Source organism: Schistocerca piceifrons, chromosome 2 (assembly GCF_021461385.2).
Source record: "Schistocerca piceifrons isolate TAMUIC-IGC-003096 chromosome 2, iqSchPice1.1, whole genome shotgun sequence".
Lineage (NCBI taxonomy): Eukaryota > Metazoa > Arthropoda > Insecta > Orthoptera > Acrididae > Schistocerca > Schistocerca piceifrons.
Window position 1 is genome coordinate 614,806,810 of NC_060139.1, and position 19,793 is coordinate 614,826,602.

The following is a 19,793-nucleotide window of genomic DNA, read 5'->3' on the forward strand; positions in this document are numbered from 1 at the left end:
GAACCGAGCTACCGCTACGGGCCGGCCGCGGTGGTCGAGCGGTTCTAGGCGCATCTGTCCGGAACAGCGCGACTGCTACGGTCGCAGGTTCGAATCCTGCCTCGGGCATGGATGTATGTGATGTCCTTAGGTTAGTTAGGTTTAAGTAGTTCTAGCCAGCCGATGAGGCCGAGCGGGTATAGGCGCTTCAGTTTGGAACCGCGTGACCGCTACGGTTGCAGGCTCGAACCCTGCATCGGGCATGGATGTTTGTGATGTCCTTAGGTTAGTTAGGTTTAAGTAGTTCTAAGTTCTAGGGGACTGATGACCTCAGATGTTAAATCCCATAGTGCTCAGAGCCATTTGAACCATTTTTAAGTAATTCTAAATTCTAGGGTATTGATGACCTCAGAAGTTAAGTCCCATAGTGCTCAGAGCCATTTGAACCATTTTTGACAGAATTGCAATGGGTGTCTTCCGCATTGAAAAGAAAGTGTTTACTAAGAATGTGAAAAAAATTCAAACTGATAACCAGGCTGCGCACGAAGAACGAGGGAAAACACAAAAAAATGCTAGTACCTGTATATACAGAAGGCAGAGGCAGCAAGACAGACCCTTATCCATCCCTCCTATGTGAATATAACATAGAGGATGGAATTAATGTATAGAGTGAGAGATAAGTTGTAAATGTGAATGAACCTTCTCCAATGCTGGTAACGAAGAAAAAGTGGTGGTCTCATAAATGTTTGGTTCTGCTCTCCACAGAAAGTATTTCCTTCAAAAATTCCTGCAATGAAGATTTATAACACGTACTTTGTGTAATTTTCCTCAAAATCCCAGTTGCTATAGAATTAGATTGGGAACTTTTTTCCTAGCAAAGCAACAACAGAAAGGCAAATTTCGTCGTAACTGTAATTTTGTAATGTTAATTATTCTATAACAAATACACTGAAGCGCCAAGGAAACTGGTATAGGCATGCTTATTCAAATACAGAGATATGAAAACACGCAGAATATGGCTCTGTGGTCGGCAACGTCTGTATAAGGCAACAAGTTCAAACATGGTTCAAATGGCTCTGAGTACTATGGGACTTAACATCTCAGGTCATCAGTCCCCTAGAACTTAGAACTACTTAAGCCTAACTAACCTAAGGACATCACACACATCCATGCCCGAGGCAGGATTCGAACCTGCGACCGTAGCGGTCTCGCGGTCCCAGACTGAAGCGCCTAGAACCGCTCGTCCACCCAGCGGACGGCTATAAGACAACAAGTATCTGGCGCAGTTGGTAGATAGGTTACTGCTGTTATAGTGGGAGGTATCAAGTTTTAAGTGAGTTTGAACGTTGTGTTATAGTTAGCGGATCAGCGAGGGTACACAGCATCTCCGAGGTAGCGATGAAGAGAATCGTTCAACACGACAGAAGTGCAAGCCTTACGCAAATTGATACAGATTTCAATGCTAGACCATCAACAAGCGTCAGCGTGCAAACCACCCAACTGAACATTATTGATGTGGCCTTCTGGAGCCGCAGGCCCACACGTGTACCCTTGATGACTGCACGTCACAAAGATTTACGTCTCGCCTGGGGCCGTCAACACCGAAATTGATTGTTGATCACTGGAAACATGTTACCTCGTTGGACGAGTCTAGTTTCAAATTGTATCGAGCGGATGGACGTGTACGAGTATAGATACAACCTCATGAATCCATGGTCCCTGCAGTCACCAGGGGACAGTTCAAGCTAGTCGAGTCTCTGTAATGGTGTGGAGCATCTGCAGTTGGAGTGATATGGGACCTCTGATACATCTAGATACGACTCTGACAGGTGACACGTACGTAAACATCTTTTCTGATTGCCTGCGTCCATTCATGTCCATTGGGCTATTCTAGCAGGCAATGTGATATCCCACAGGTCCACAACTGACACAGAGTGGCTCCAGGAACACTTTTTTGAGTTCAAACACTTCCGCTGGCCACCAAACTCCTCAGACATGAACATTATTTAGCATTTCTGGGATGCCTTGCAACACGTTGTTCAGAAGAGATCTCCATCCCTTCGTACTCTTACGGATTTATGGACAGCCCTGCAGGATTCATGGTGTCAATTCCCTCCAGCACTACTTCAAACATAAGTCGAGTACATGCCACGTCATGTTGCAGCACGACTGCATGCTCGCGGGGGTCCTACACGTTATGAGGCAGATGTACCTGTTTCGTTGCCTATTCAACGTATTATAATACAATGCCTCTATCTACACTATTTAGATTATTGCAATGAATAAAGAAAAGTGTAAGGCGTTGTCAAATGGGAACAAGAAATACTGAGAAAGTAAGTAAATTTCAAACGTAACTGCCACAACTGTTAGTACATTTGCACTACTACTTTTTGTTAGAACGTCAAAATAAGTTAATATCGTGTATGTTGCCTATCCTTCAACCAACTATCGTGCTGCCAATATGATGATGTCCAGCGACATCTCAGTTACATGAGAAGCCAAAATTTTCCATCCGCCGTCGTTACAGCAGTGCATTCTCTTTTAAGTTATCACCAATACGACTGCTGACTAGTGTATTCTACAGAGTCACACTAGGTGAACCACCATTGTAACTTTCCCTCTTTCACCAATCGACAACAGTTCCGTGTTGGTATTCGAAATTGATGCAACTATCTTTGATCTCTTGTTAGCAGCCCGTGCAATTTAATTAATACTTTATAAAGAAGTGGTTCTGTGTGAGCAAAAAATTAATTTTACGAACTGAAATGGGCAGAGGGCTAGATGCTTGGCGAGTGGTAGGTCTAGACAGTCAAATAATTATTATTCGCTCAACAAGAACTTTATAATAAACCAGCACTATTCTCATTAAGTAACAAGATACAAATGATTGCTCAAAAGTGTACGGTATAGTTATAAATGCCTTTTACAATCAACTAAGCGTTGACCAGACTCAAACGAGGCACCAGTTCCAAGTACTGGACGCGCCGTTGAATAGGATGCTGGGCCAAAACGCGCAGTCACTGGTACTCCTAAAACATGTAACTGGGGTACATTTAACAAACGCACAGTAACCAGTACATCACAGCAGGCAGCTGTTCAAGGTTTCACAGGATTACACATTGGATTGCCGGCGTCCAGAAATATTTGAAATAAACTTTCACAACACTAATAAATAATTTAAACTCCACAAATAAGAATAATAATAAGTGCTTGTATTTAAAGCAAATGTCAACTGAATCTTCCGTCGGTTATTGGTAGAACAACATTATAATAAACGAAAAGCAGCAGTTTGCTTTTGTTCTACAGCATTACTTTTATTGTGTTAACCGGTTTTCGGCTTACAAGCTTCAGAGATTTACGGCTTCAGACATTTACTGAGTATTGTCACCAAAGAACTTCTTTGGTGAGAATACTCAGTAAACGTCTGAAATGGCCTTGTAGCCGAAAACCGGTTAACACAATAAAAATAATACTGTAGAACAAATGCAAACTGGTGCTTTTCATTTATTTAAAGCAAATAGCTATTAACTCTAAAATAATAAACCGACAACAACAAGAGCTGAGAAACCTCGTACAAAGGCAATACAGCTAGTTTGATACTTGTAAGATACAGTGCTGATGACGGGAGCCCAATCGAACAGAATTAAGCAAAAGATACAGCATGAACGAGGACACGATAAGACACGATACTACGGTGCCGTGCCTGTGTTGTTCAGTATTGCATGCATACATATCCTAAGGAACTTTGTATCATACTTCAAACAACACAGGCACTGCAATAATGTATTTGATCGTCGACACTGGGCAAGCGACTTTCAGTTAAAATAAAAAATACATAGTGAATGTACGAGTGTAGGTTGTAGGCACCCGGTTGATGACATATCGAAGTTTGGGTCTGGCCGTGAGCAGTGCTCGGATAGGCTAATGATATGGCGACAGATCGCTATAAGCGGGAAATCCGGGTTCGACTCCCGGCTCGGCACAAATATTCGTTGTCGTCATTCCATTATACAGCTGATGGTTGTCCATATTCGCCGATGCGAATACATTTCATGTATGATGTAGGACAAGCTACAACACTCACATAACAAAAATCTTAAAACTGGACGCACTCAAGGAGCATGTTCAGATCAGATGTACCACTCAATGTGTTCTCCCCGTACACACTGGTACTCGAATAAATGACCAATTGAAACCTAGGGCGAATAACATTTAATTCTGCCCCATAATAACAGAAAGCAATTGACGCCAAACTAGAAATAAAACTGCCAGTGCGAGTAACAAACACGAGGTGAGCAAACCAATTGCAGAGCAATAGGGAGTGACGTTCCAGCAGATAACAATAAATGAGACTGGACTGTATGTTAATGTCGGTTCCGCGGCGCAAGCTCACCAAGGTACGTTCTTTTTGGGTGGACAGCGGTTGTTGCACATGGTGACTGGAACACTAGTCTTCCTTTGCACGCGCCACGCTACCCGGTTATATCTTCACCTGGGGTACATTCATTCACTTCGCCTCCTGTCTGTACATTAGCATAGGTACGCTGCTGGCTTCGTGCACTCGGCCATGTTCTTTCCTGGAGGCGCCCACTCAGCTTGTCCGCTCGGAATGGACTTCTTGACCCACAGGTAGAGACTCCTCTCTACGAGCTCAGTACGCCTGTAAAAGCCCGAAAGCCGACGAGTACATCATCTCTGGCGCCACGCGCGAAGCTGTTGCTGAGCAAGAGCCAAAGAGTGTAATCATGCGCAATGTCGATAAGAGCCGGCACGGCTCTCAAACAGTGAAAAAAACAGTTCAGACAATTATCGAAAACTGTTACTATTAAAATGCTAGTATATTACATACGGAAGCTATTTTTTTCTTCAGGATGACCTTCCCGTGTAGTAGCTTAACGCTCAGGTGACCCCGACTGAAGCCGCTATGCGGATTGATGACCGTTACGCCAGGCAGACAGAGCGTGGTTTATAGGCTGTTCCCCACACTCGTTTAGGTAAAAGGTGGGCTATAAAATGCGATACATAAACAGTTAAAGACGATATCAACCCGAAAAATGTTATCAAGGGACATCGACACTATTTCCTTAGTTTGAGTGAAAACTGTGCTGAAAGTAAGTGCCTGTAACTTAAAATATAATATAAAAATTTTCATGATGATTGGGCCGGCAGTGAAATATATATTTTGAACGGATGTTGTAAGTAAGGTTCCAGTATCACTGCTTAAAACAATTATTGATTACTACGAGAGCTGTTTCGGAAGATTTCCATTTTCAAGTATGTCAACGTTGTCCTGACGTATATATTAACATTTGGTGTGACTGCATCTGGTGGTTGTTCTCGTTATATATCACGTCAAACTAAAAATATCGATTTCACGTCGATTTTGTGCTGTTTTATATAGTGTGGCGTAATATTTTGATATAATATTGTAGGCATATCGTTTAATTTTTTTTTTTTGACAGTTCACACCTTAAATACAAAACATCTATGAACTGTCAAAAAAATTACAGGAAATACTTGCAATACTATATAAAAGTATTACGCCGAACTGTATAACACAGCACAAAATCGACGTGAAATCGGTATTTTAGAAGTTCACGTGACATATAATGAGAAGAACAGTTACGAGATAAAGTCACACCATATATTGATGTATACGTCAAGACAACGTAGATGTACTTGAAAATGGAAATCACCCGAAATAGCTGTCGTAATAACCAATAAATGTTGTAAGCAATGGTACTTGAACCTTATTTACAATAATATAAAAAGTTGACAAATAATGAAAAATTAACCGTGAAGCCCTACTATATCATTAACAATTTGACGTCCACAGCTGATAAATGCCTTCTCTAGACGTGCTCACGCCTTATAGCCTTCAGAGAAACGGATCCATATTGTTTGTGATTCTTTAGTAATGTTATCTACCCAAATCCATTAGGTCTACATTTGCTCGTCTCGTAGAATACAGAAAATGTTCCTGCTCCATACACCACTACTTTCTACGGTTGCATTTTCGACCCACCAGCATTTTGTTTTCACTAGTTATAGTTACCTCTATCTCTTGAGTTTATTTCCTGATCCACGTCTAGGTTTCTCCGTCTGTCACAGTACATCCCAAAATCCGCCTATTCAGTGTACCCCGAAAACCCCTGTGTTTCTGATACCCGCATTAAATATAAAGGTTCTCTAAACCCGAAGTTTACGATTTTAAACCTACGAATCGACAATATAAGCTTTTAGATAGGAAGTAATTTAATTTAAAGAAACTTCTAAACTTGTTTGAATGAGTATAACAGCAACCCCTTAGTGGGCAAAAGATCAGCAAGTAAAACCATTTCACATGAACCAGTTAATAAGAAATTTAGCAATTAACAAAGGGTCGAAGGAATAATACCAATTCCCAAAATTAATTTGCAACAGATAACAAGCCCCCAGGGGCGGCAACCGTACGAAAATAATATGTCCCTAGAATAATAATTTTAAAAAATTGATGGAAATTTAGCGCTAGAATTAGATCCAGGAAAATGAGGGGATCACAGCCCCTACCTATTAAAATAATTTTGAACAATTTGTGGGAATCGCTATCAGTGAGGATAAGAGACCTTGTAAGGGGTTTTATTGGGGTTCATTACTTTTCCCTAGCGCACTTGAGCAGATGTAATTTCGATGGATAGCCCACGCGCTGCCTGCGATATGGAATATTTATGTGGAATATCTATGCTACAATAGAATCGCAGGTCAGAGCAGTGTTGGCAGTAAGTCGAGTTTAGCAGCTCGCAGAGAGCAGTCATGTTTTGTAGCTCACACAGAGCACTTGAGTAACCGAGTTCGGACGGGGCAGTGCACCGATTGACTTATGTTGGGCCAGTCGTTCAGAACGATGGCGGCGCCTGAGCGATGTAGTATAAGGTAAAAAAGAAGAAAAAATATTATTGTTCTTTGTGTCCGTGCGCATATATTAGTTGCCACAACTGATTTAACGACAATTGTAATGTTAAGGTCCCATGTAATTCCTTTCAGAAATGTTTCAATAATAACTATTGTTCTGACGAAAACTTTTGCCATTTATCTGAGTTTAAAGATTTTACGAATTTTTGCTGTGCATACTCTTGTTGATTAAGCAAAAGAAAATCAGTTGTTTTCCTACAAATGAAAACCTAGTGACCAGCATTGCACTGGGCTATGCCAAAAATTTCTTATAGGGAGCAGATGCACTACTGGCCATTAAAATTGCTACACCACGAAGATGACGTGCTACTGACGCGAAATTTAACCGACAGGAAGAAGATGCTGTGATATGCAAATCATTAGTTTTTCAGAGTATTCACACAAGGTTGGTGCCGGTGGCGACACCTAAAACGTGCTGACATGAGGAACGTTTCCAACCGATTCCTCATACACAAACAGCAGTTGACCGGCGTTGCCTGGTGAAACGTTGTTGTGATGCCTCATGTGAGGAGGAGAAATGCTTACCAACACGTTTACGACTTTGATAATGGTCGGATTGTAGCCTATCGCGATTGTGGTTTATCGTATCGCGACATTGCTGCTCGCGTTGGTCGACATCCAATGACTGTTAGCAGAATATGGAATCGGCGGGTTCAAGAGGGTAATACGGAACGCCGTGCTGGATCCCAACAACCTCGTATCACTAGCAGTCGAGACGACAAGCATCTTATCCGCATGGCTGTAACGGATCGTGCAGCCACGTCTCGATCCCTGAGTCAAAAGATGGGGACGTTTGCAAGACAACAACCATCTGCACGAACAGTTCGACGATGTTTGCAGCGGCATGGACTACCAGCTTGGAGACTATGGCTGCGGTTACCCTCGACGCTGCATCACAGACAGGAGCGCCTGCGATGGTGTACTCAACTACGAACCTGGGTGCACGAATGGCAGAACGTCATTTTTTCGGATGAATACAGGTTCTGTTTACAGCATCATGATGGTCTTATCCGTGTTTGGCGACATCGCGGTGAACGTACATTGGAAGCATGTATTCGTCATCGCCATACTGGCGTATCACCCGGGGTGATAGTATGGGGTGCCATTGGTTACACGTCTCGGTCACCTCTTTTTTGCATTGACGGTACTTTGAACAGTGGACGTTATATTGCAGATGTGTTACGACCCGTGGCTCTACCCTTCATTCTATCTCTGCGAAACCACACATTTCAGCAGGATAATGCACGACCGCATGTTGCAGGTCCTGTGCGGGCCTTTCTGGATACAGAAAATGTTCGACTGCTGTCCTGGCCAGCACATTCTCCAGATCTCTCACCAACTGAAAATGTCTGGTCAATGGTGGCCGAGCAACTGGCTAGTCACAAGACGCCAGTTACTACTCGTAATGAACTGTGGTATCGTGTTGAAGCTGCATGGGCAGCTGTGCCTGTACATTCCATCCACGCTCTGTTTGACTCAATGCCCAGGCGTATCAAGGCCGTTATTACGGCCAGAGGTGGTTGCTCTGGGTATTGATTTCTCAGGATCCATGCACCCAAACTGCGTGAAAATGTAATCACATGTCAGTTCTAGTATAATATATTTGTCCAATAAATACCTTTTTATCATCTGCATTTCTTCTTGGTGTAGTAACTTTAATGGCCAGTAGTGTATATAGATAGCGTTACAGGGCGACATCACTGTGAGGTAAGAAAACATTTTTAGGAAAGGATTAGCACACGAGACTTTTAGAAATATAAATACACAGCAGTAAGAAACGTAGCAATCTCAATGTACTACCGAAAGGTTTGGTAATATGCAAAATTGAAGCTCTTTTTTTTAACATAGAATTTAGTGACCGCTTGGAGAGCGCAAACTATTAAAACAAACACTCCAGGGGTGTGTCAAAGACTTTGAGAGTAGTACAAAACGAATACAACTTATATGGTATATGAACACCGTGCTCGGAGTGGGCTCCGATAACAGCGTCGCGAACAATGGTAGATACATGTAATGTCTAATGTCTACCCAGCGTGTCCGCTCGGTAGCCACCGGAGGGACAAACAGTGTACCGATAGACTACGTGCGAGAGAAACAAGGATCACAATTCCAATCAGGCTCGAACACTCACGTCCGGGCATAGCAGCACCAGGTCCACAAGCAATCCAGTTTGGCGCAGGTATATGGAGTACAGAGCACGCATTGGTGAATATTAAATTACGGATACCTCCAACTGGGTGTTCACCAAACCAAACTGACTTATCCCAGAACCCTCGAAGGAAGCCCTATGCCGTGACAATTTGAACTGAGACTGCAAAATAGAAATTACTAACACGCAGTGGGCTACAGTCGAATCTGAAAATGCTCGGGTGAAAACCACATCAAAATTGCCAGAAAAGTAGATCACTGAATATCCATAGTCCACTAAATTTCGGGCATGCACCCGCGCAAATAAAATTTTCTCCACTAATATTTCGGCCACGTATCGTCCGGCCACCCTCAGAGTGAGTCACAAGACTGACGACAAGATGCCAAGCGCGGCCTTATATACTTCACTGCGGCAGGACTGCGCATGCGGGTCACAGACACTGGTCGACGGCAAAGAAATATGCTTACGCATGCGCCGCCTGTGGGGAAGACGTACAGACATTTGATTCGCTTATCGATGTGCGTTTGGTGATTTTGACACCATGACGGCATCTCTGCTGTTTAATTACCCCAACAGCCGGATTCAGTGCTTTGTCCAAATTAAAACCATTATCTCTATTTATTAAATTATCAGCTAATGTAATCTCTATAGCTTCCCTGAAGACAGAATTCCAAAAGGAAGAGGGGGATCTGACACACACCCGCTTTACAAAGCAGTAAATCGTCCTTTACAGAGCCGAGTAAAGCTGCAATCTTCGTGGGAGGCCCGAAGATCACCTTAACAAAGTGTTCCTCAAGAATACGGCCTATCTTCGAGGAACGAGCACCAACATAGGGCAAAAACGCACTTGATCTGAAGGAATTACTGTCTTCTTCACCATCACACACCTACATTTCAGGTTTCAAATTGAATGCTCTACGAATTTGTTGCGGACAAAATTCATTCGATTTTAAAAATGCTCTTGAGGTATGTGAGCTCTTCTTGCAAATTATCTTTATCGGACACACAGTGTACCCTATGCACTAACATCTTAAGGACACCTATGGATTGTGACTGACGATAGCAGCTATTGGCATGTAGATATAGATTTGTGTGTCTTCGTTTACGATATACGGCATGTCCTAATGTGCCATCAACTTTACGGCGGACGACAACATCCAAGAAGGGGAGGCAGCCGTCTTTTTCTATTTCCATATTAAATTTGATACCAGCAAGGATATAATTGAAATGCTCAAAAAATCGATGTAATTCATCCATCCCGTACGGCCATACCACAAATGTGTCGTCCACTTACCTCCAGAGCACCGTTGGTTTAAAACTTGCTGAGTCCAGCGCCTTGTCCTCAAGTCTTCCATGAATAAATTAGTTGAGGAAATTTTATCTGCGCGGCTGCATGGACGAAATTTAATGGGCTACTCATTACGCCGCGAGAAGCTGAAAATGCACACTGAATATCCAGTTATAAATCTGCCTTGCAGCCATAGCTTTTCCGCTGACGAGGAAACATCCAAAACTCCCCAGAAAATATCTTGCGGAATAACAAGGCTGTCGAATACTGCCAGTGCTGGCTCGAGCAGACTAAATGTCAGTACTGAGAGCGGGTAAAGCAACAATCACCAACAACAACCACATTTTTGAAGATAACATTGTCAGCGAAACATCTCAAAACCTGGCTCTGATAACTTTCATTACTATTTTCAGTATCACTCTGAACTTATCGGATAGTAACACCGACATCCGCAGTGAATCGTTAATTGACTAAAGGTGCAAACAGGAAACTGCACTTAAAACAATTTCAGGGTAAACACACCTGCAGAAAAAGTGGCCAGTGTGGGATGTGAGTATTGTGGTTGATTGCGTGTTGTACAATTTCAGCAAGATTACAATAAAACTAGTTACTTAATATCAATGTAACATGAGGTTTCATTTAAACACTGATTTTCCCGGCTAATGTTAGTTATTTTGCTAAAGAACTTTCCACCTGGGAACGTATAGCAATGTTGCCTGTCAAGCAGTCTAAATGACACTAAATTGCAGATCGTTTAGAGAATTTAACGCTACTGTTATTCGAGGTGGCAGCAATTTTCTTTAAGCAAAATGAACAGTTTTGTCACACAACACTACACGCACACAACACTAATATATTTTTCCTGTCAGAATATTTCGTAAAAGTTGCAGCACTTTTCTTTAAGCAAAATAAACAGTTTTGTCACACAATACTACACGCACACAACACAAACGTATTTTTCCTGTCAAAATATTTCGTAAAAGTTGTTACAAAATAACCAGGCTTCATATATCAGCAGATAAGAATTTATACCACATAAGATGCTATTTGCACTATATTTAAAGATTATTTCCTCAAAGTGTGTTCTGGGCCACCAGTAAACAATTAGTATCGCAATTATGACCAACAACATTTATGTCCGTATAGAAAATCAATTTAAAGCTGCCGCTGCAATATTTCACATGATGGTGGCTAACATAAGACAATCACTTATCGATTCTGCTTCAGACCCTGTTTTAATACTAACAAATAATATATACCTATTAAATCTTTTTGTACACTCACTATATGCATTAGCATTTGAAAATATTTCTAATGTTGATCGCTTATCATTCATCATTTACCAATCAACAGCGCTGCAGATCAATAGCGCTAATGGCTGCGCTCCTTTGTAGCTGACCAGAAAATCTAACATTTACATAGGACGAGAATTACAATAAAACAAAACTTTAAACAAAGAAGATTCATTTCAATCACACAGAAACTCTGTTTTTCAAATATTAATTAACACTATAATACAGTTTTTTACAGACCTCTGTGTTACGAGACATCAATCACATCCGATCATTACAACAGTTCGAACAAGAAGAAGGATTATTCTAGACGAATCACAGAAACAAAAGATGAAGATTTCCATTACATTTTTCCATGAGTATTGTCTGAGATATGATTTTCACAAAAAATTAAATTATGTCACTGACAATAATTATATATTATTATTGTAGTATCGATGAAGTTCTTCTTTATTAATATCACGCGAATGTTCACTCAAATTCCACACACAATTCTGTCGTGAATATTGTTCTGAATAAAATATAATCGTGCATATTACATTGCCCCTTGCGCTGAGAAAAAAAAAATTATTTTATCTGTTACATATTTTTATCAGACCACCGTATCCACGTTGCATATTGTTCACTTTCACTCAACATATTGTTCTCATCATGCAAATGTTCGGATATAATATATAGTAACGCATGACACATTTAGTATTGACGTGATTGTGTAAATTGGTTCAGTAATTGTAATAACTTGGAAAATGCGGCGGAGACTTCCCGGATTATCTTATCCTCTCCCCCCCCCCCCCTACTAGGGTTCACTGGATTCGGAAAACACGGGAAAAAAACCGTCCAAGAGGCTTCAAGACAATAGTTACCTACTCTTATTTGTCAGGCTTGACGTGAATATAACAGATAATATTCTGAACACGCGAATTTCTATTTCTATTTAGTCGCATCAGAGGTCAAGAGAGTCTTTCACGGAGGTTTAACATGAAAATTAAAAGTTCAAGTAGGTCAAGAAACAAATTTCATACAACGATTCCCCAACGATGTCGCGTAGCCGGCCCCGCGTCGAGTCGCTGGATCGCAGGCAAGTAGAGACCGCTGCTGGAACGCCCGACCGTGTGGATGGAGCGTCGGCTGCCGTCGTCCGCACCTTGGTCTCGATCTGTTGCTGTCTGGAAGTACTACTGCAGCAGGTCCTGCTTCTCTCTTTCCTCGTCCCTCTCGTATAAGATAGGTACATGAAATGTCGAAAAAAGGTATCAATAACAAGATAATTATTATATTTATTCTGTGGAAAAAGTTTTAGTCTCAAATTCACTTTCATTCACTCGGATTCATACAGTTTGTTTTTGAACAATGTCCTGCATCTCGACATTGTTCATTTGAATTGAGTGATTCTTTGTCAACTTTAATTAACTACGCACATGCACGACACTGCACCGTTTTTGATTCTGGTGTCCATCGTGTGCTTTGTTTATCTCCTGCGGCAAGCAAACATTTCCACGAGGCGCTGCATAGGCAGGGTTGTATTATATTGTTGCCGCGCGGCTGACTGTGCAGTTTGTCTCATAACATTTGGCAGGCGAAGATCACTTGTAACACCTTAATTTGTGGCCGAGCGGTTCTAGGCGCTTCAGTCCGGAATCGCGCTGCTGCTACGGTCGCAGGTTCGAGCCCTGCCTCGGGCATGGATGTGTGTGATGTCCTTAGGTTAGTTAGGTTTAAGTAGTTCTAAGTTCTAGGGGACTGATGACCTCAGATGTTAAGTCCCATAGTGCTCAGAGCCATTTGAACCACTTGAACCCACCTCATTTGAGGTCTACAGTTTTACATCGATTTTAATACTGTTAACAATTTTTTAACGTCCATGTCGTTGCTGCTAACATAAACACGCTATGATCGTTCATATGTTCTATAATCACAGTTACAATCACTGTCCGTCATTTTTCTTAAAAGAAAACACAGTTTTTCACGAGTCCACAGGACTTTCATAGTTCTTGTGAGACACGCTTCACCGTCATGATTGCTGTTAGTGTTTCATAAACCACACAACAGACAATCTTCTATACAAATGGCACTTTACAAAATAAATATTTTTTTCTTGTGCACATTGTTGCATAGTGTAATAACATGATAACAAAGATTATACACTGTCAAAAAATATGATACAAGATGAATCTTCTACAGCTAGAATCTTCTACATTGTTCTGACAATAGGATCATCATTGAACTGTGTACATACCAGTACATTTCCATATTTGATGTCATAGTTTTATTTCTGTTCATTTATACTCATTCATTCATATTTTTGTTAGGATTATTACCAGATTATGGGACAGATGTCCACGTTCGGTTCACCTAACAAGAAAAAATACTCATCAGAGCAAACGGCAAATATATAACCGCATAAAGAAAAAATGTACTCAAAACGGTACACAACAGGAAAACGTTCCATGAATAAGCGAATGCGGATACAGACAGACACGCAACTCACACACGATTAACACTCGTTACGTGTGTGCGTTTATGTACGTGAGGTTCATAGAAACATTCTTGACTCGTTTACCTTCGTGCAGCAATAAACACAGTATCTATCCATATTCATATTTTTATTGGGAATTTACTGAGATAGCATTTTCAGTAACTTGTATCCAGTAAATGCCCTTTTCAGAATAATTAAAATTTTTATCATAAAAGAATTCTCCCCTTTTGGGATTTATATTTAAAAAATGGTTCAAATGGCTCGAAGTACTATGGGTCTTAACATCTGAGGCCATCAGTCATTTATACTTTATGAATACTGTAGTGTAACTACTGGCATATAAGCTTACAGACTATTACAAATAAATTCATGAAATTAGTTATGATAACATTTTCACTATAATTACTATTTACTTATTTACAATTGTGCTATTGTGCATTAGCACTGGACATATTATTTTCTTTACATAGGGAAAAAGTGGATTCCTATTACAAATATTTCTTAATGTCTCTATGACAATACAGTCCTTTTAGGTTCCCCGTACTGACATCTTATAGTACATAACATCCGTCATGTGGGATTGAGATTACTTTATTAAGTGGTCCTAAGTACAATACTTGCCATTTCCTTTGTCCAGGGGACCGAGTGTGACGCTCTGCAATGGGTCTTACGGGGATAGACTTTCATATCGTAAACATAATCTTTTATAATAGATGGTCGATCTATAAATACTTCATTGTATCTGGATAACAATTTTATTAACGGTCCAGCTTGTGAAGCGTCAATGCAAGTTGCCTCTTTCGCCTTCTCTACTGCTGCACCGAGGTCACTCATGATACTGGGTGCGTCATTGTTTCGGTTAATATGACACTTTTGCGGGTGATCATATTCTAACACCAACAATTTTTGTTTGCTGACAGATACATTTAATTCTCTTGTCAGCGGAAGGTTAGCACCGAACACCCGATTTAGCTTCAACGTTATTGGTCGCTGCCGGTACTTAAGTAAACGTGTTCCCCGGGCGAGATCTATTACAGCCTCTCTGTCTCGTAAAAACTCAAGGCCCAGTAACACTGGTACTGATGAGTTTTCCATTAATAGGAACGTGCAGATAACGCTACCATTTTCAAAGGAAACTTCAACCTGGGTTTGGTACTTTATAATTTGTGCCCTCTTTCCCAGCGCTCCAATAACTTTACAGTTCGTAACAGGCAAAATCGACAGTCTTTTTATTTGCGTTGTCTTCTTTAAAAATTGTGCGTTCATCACCAAACACTCGCACCTGTGTCGAGGATGATAATGGTTGCTGCACTATTGACGGTTCCATTGACACTTGTCTGAATACTTTCTTTTTCTTCCCTATCAGCGACGGCAAATTCTTGATAGAGTTCATCTTCGATTTTCTTACCATCCTGATAGCGAATCATATTAACATTCTCTTGCATAGAACTATTGCCTTCATTCTTATTCTCGGTCTCCTGGCGAAGGCCTGCAAGGACCGAGATTAGTTTGCTGACTTTGGTACATTTTGTTTCGGCTTCGAGGATACCTCCACTATTTTCACATTTTGTGATTCTACAGTCGGAGGTGGTCTACTCGGGTCCCACCATTGTGGATACTGGTTATTCGACATTGGTATAACCTGTACGTAATTTACTAATTTACTGGCTGACCCGGATTCATAAAATTTTGTTGCGGCTGCCAATGACATGGCCCTGGTTGTCGCCCTGGTTGTCGCCAATATTCATTGTCACCACGCATATTTTTTGGTTTATCCTTGTACGGACTGTCCGAATTATTTTCATTTCGTCTTCTACGATTAGAATTATTATTATTATTATTGGTGTTTTCATTAATATATTGCCTTTGATTACTATTCGTATGCTGGTAGTCATTGGTTTCCTGGTAATTATTATTATTGTTATTATTATAGAAGTAATCAGGTTTTTGTTTGTAAAGATTTTTACCATTACTATACCGTCCATTACCATGGGTTTTGTTTTTCTTGGGACTGCCTTCGCTCCTATTTCCATTATTTCCGTTCCAGGAACACTTTCCGTTAGAACAGTTGGCACTACTTGTTGTGTCAGAGATCTTTGTGGCGTCTACTTGGACTAAGTCTAACGAATCTATCGCAGATCAAAATTCCTTAAGAGCAGTATTTGTGACGTTAAACAGTTTCTTCCTAATATCTATTGGCAGTCTAGCCTTCAATACTCGTAACAAATACCGTGTGGTTACTGGTTCATCCCAGTACCGTGTCATATTAATATATTTTTCAAAGCATTTTCTCAAAGAGCCTCTCTTCAGGTCACATATTTCTGCATTATACGATCTTTCTTAGTTGTTCTTGAGTCGATGCTGATCAGAACTGGTCGGGAAACGACTTCTCAAATTCGTTAAATGTTTTGCATGTTTCTGCTGCGTTCAACGCCCAGAGCGATGCGTCACCAGCAATGTGTGAAACCACAAACTGGATTTTCTGTTCCTCCGTCCAAGTCTTTGGAAGAACACTTCTAAAGTTTCTAATAAAAACTACGGGATGTGTTGTGGCGTAGCAAGACAGCCACGCCACTGAAGTAGCCGAAAGGCACGCGTTTACCTCACGCAGGCAAGAGATAGGTCTGTAACAGGATACGTAATGAATGCTATAAAGAAAAGTACGTAGCTTCTGGAATACTTAACTTTAATCCATCATTTGTATACATCGCTCTTGAGGAGGCATGCTTCATACGATAACTATCAATTGCTATGGCGCCTTGCTAGGTCGTAGCCATTGACTTAGCTGAAGGCTATTCTAACTATCTGCTCTGCAAAGGAGCGAGGCTTCGTCAGTGTGCATCGCTAGCTACGTCGTCCGTACAACTGGGGCGAGTGCTAGTAAGTCTCTCAAGACTTGCCGTGTGGTGGCGCTCGGTCTGCGATCACTGACAGTGGCGACACGCGGGTCCGACATGTACTAATGGACCGCGGCCGATTTAAAGCTACCACCTAGCAAGTGTGGTGTCTGGCGGTGACACCACAGGATGAATAGCCTTTTTACTCACCTCGTTGGAACTGACGGTGTTTAGTTAAGCTCTCTTCATACATTAAGGTACTTACGAGCATGTAGTTGTCATTAGCTGGCGGTGTACTGACTTTATTACAAGTATACTCTGCTTCATAATTCGAGTTTCTTGGTGAAACAAAATGCCGGGGTAATATAGGTTTATTACTGAAACTTGGTCTTTTATGGGTTGCGAAAGAGGTCGTCGGCAAATTTTCATTGTTCCTTTGCCTGTCAGTACCAGTGACCTCTTTGCTGTGTGTTAACATTGTTTCAAAATTGTGGTTTTCCTTGTTCATTTCCTTGGCTACTTACGTTCTGACTTGTTTCTGTACTTCTGTGGGGGAGTCATTCTTTATTGACTCCACAGTAGCAGCCAAAGCTTTGAACTGGCTTTGTAACTTATCTACTTCGGTTTGAAGTTGGTATATTTGCCAACGGTTCAATACTAGTTTTTATTGCATTGATTTCTTTGTTGAAATCAGTCGTAATTGCTTTATCGCGATTGACTAATACCTGATTAATTCTCTGGACAATTTCCTTATCTCGTTTTGTAAAAATATTGTTTATTTGCTCCTTGAATTTCCTCTAACGCTCTTGCTCCCCGAGCTCATGTTGCTGTTCTTTTATAGCCTTTTCATGTCTACGCTTTTCGTTTTCCTTTTCACGTTCCTGCTCCCTGCGCTCGCGTTCCTGTTCCATGATACTGAACTCTACAAATGATAATGCTAGCATATCCGGTACTCGCATAGCTTGAGAGTTGCTAATTTCTTCCCCTTGCCCATTAGAAATACTATCATTCGCTTCTAAAGGTGTTGACAACTCCTCAGTTTCATTTTAGCTTGGAATATCAGGTAATAAATTGTCATCATCAATATTTTCATTCTCACGTACTTGCACTGAAGTGTGCGAATGTTGATATATTTGAGGATCTGATGCCATTTCTGCAGCAGCCTGCTCATTCGACTTTACTTGCTTCTTTGGTCTAACCATGTTTGTTACTAATCTTGCACAATATATATTTATATGTGCAAGATCAGTGACAAACATGGCTAGACCAAAGAAGCAATATCAATATTTCCCACAAAATATCTTACAGCTAACACATATATACACATACCAATAGCAAAAATGGGTGAAATGTGTGCACAAAATATCTACAAGACAAATACACTTGATAATAACACACTCGCAGCCGGAATATTGAAGCAATACTACTTAACGTTGCTGTCACTCCAGCTGCGCTTTTGCAAATTTTTTAAAGAGCATAATCATGTATGACTATTGGTATAATGCTATAGTACACTATCCTTGTGAAGTATTGTGATAGTGCAATATTTGTCGTGTGTTGTGACGCAAACTTTACTCGCCAATGTGGTGTGTGAATATTGTGGTTTGTTTGCGTGTTGTACAATTTCAGCAAAATTATAATAAGACTAGTTATTTATTATCAATGTAACATGAGACTTAATATAAACATTGCTTTTTCCTGCAAATGATCGTTATTTTGCTAAAGAAATCTCCACCTGGGAACGTGTAGCAATGATGACTGTCAAGCAGTGTAAATGGCGCAAAGTTGCATGTCGTTTATCGAATTTAACGATACTGTTATTCGATGTGGCAGCACTTTTCTTTAAGCAAAATGAACAGTTTTGTCACACAATACTACACGCACACAACACTAATGCATTTTTCCTGTCAAAATATTTCGTAAAAGTTGTTACGAAATAACCAGGCTTCATACATCAGCAGATAAGAATTTATATCACATAAGATGCTATTTGCACTATATTTAAAGATTATTCATAATCTAAGTAGAATTTATTTCCTCAAAGTGTATTCTGGGCCACCAGTAAACAATTATTATCGCAATTATGACCAACAACATTTATGTCCGTATAGAAAATCTATTTAAAGCTGCCGCTGCAATATTTCACATGATGGTGGCTAACATAAGACAATCACTTATCGATTCTGCTTCAGGCCCTGTTTAAATACTAACAAATAATATATATTAAATTTTTGTACCTCTACTATAGCTCCTTTGTAGCTGACCAGAACACTTAACATTTATACAGGACGAGAATTAAATAAAACAAAACTTTAAACAAAGAAGATTCATTTAAATCACACAGAAACTATTTTTTAAATATTAATGAACAATATAGTACAGTTTTTACAGACCTCTGTGCTACGAGACATCAATCACGTCCGATCATTAAAACAGTTCGAACAAGAAGAAGGATTATTCTAGAAGAATCACAGATAACAACAAATGAACAATTGTATTACTTTTTTACATGAGTATTGTCTGAGATATAATTTCTTACAGAATATTAAATTATGTCACTGACAATAATTATTTATTGTTATTTTAGTATCGATGAAGTCCTTCTTTATTAATATCACGCGAATGCTCGCTCAAATTCCACACACAATGCTGTTGTGAATATTGTTCTGAACAAAATATAGTCGTGGATATTACACCAGGGAACATGTTCAAATAATACTACGTAAGAAGAGCAAAATCACATTAAATCATTTCCTAGTAAATTCTCTATTTGGCATACACGTGAACCAAGACCACACAGAAAAAGCCGTCAAGGCCCCTA